We start from the raw sequence: 850 nt of genomic DNA on the forward strand, positions 1-850 counted from the left end.
TCATGTGAGGAGCAGATGTCTGGCTTCTCAGGACTCCGCTGTCTGTAATGATCCATCTATAATTGGAAATGGGGGATACACACCAAATCCGACGCTCCTCTCCCATCGCAACTTATATCTGTTGTCTCAAACAATAGGCTGGAGAAGTAAGCCTCAGCTGAGAGAAAAACATTATTACACACACAGGAGTTAGATGCAACCCACAGACATATATATTATAAAAATCATAAAGACGTATTTATACCCAGACACCCACATTTAGTTATATAAGCACCCCTGGGTCACACAGAGCCTACAGACTCTGAACATGCATTTAAAGGAGAGAGAGTCGGTCAGTGTGATTAATACAAATATAGACATTTAAAAACCTCTATATTGAAAATGATGAATCATTGTAGCCACTGACTAAAGTCTTTACAGTTCATAAGGAGAAACCAGGGTGCCAACAGTCCCCCATTTTCTATGTAGATTTTTAAAGGGGACCATTACTGAGATTTTTAAACACAAAAGCTCCTCTTCTTGTTTGTTCAGCAGGAGGGTTTTGAAAGCTGGATTTGGGGATTTTAAGGGTGATCTCTCTGTGTTGATGGCTACACAACTTTTTCTTTTTTTTCACTGTACCTTAGTCACTGTAGAACAAAAAACCCGGCTCACCACAGTGACCATTTCTCATATTTTCCGGTCATTCTGCCCAACAAATTTGAAACCTTAAATACTGTATGAAGCACCTCAGTCTGTACTGCTTATCGTTTAAGGGTTGTTTGTCTGTATTTTCAGTGGATTTCATGTGCCATTCTTTTCTTGGCTGAAGTCTCCATTTTATGAAGGTTTTTTTCTTTTCTTTCTTTTT

This window comes from Stenella coeruleoalba, assembly GCF_951394435.1.
Source record: "Stenella coeruleoalba genome assembly, chromosome: 10".
In the NCBI taxonomy this organism is placed as follows: domain Eukaryota; kingdom Metazoa; phylum Chordata; class Mammalia; order Artiodactyla; family Delphinidae; genus Stenella; species Stenella coeruleoalba.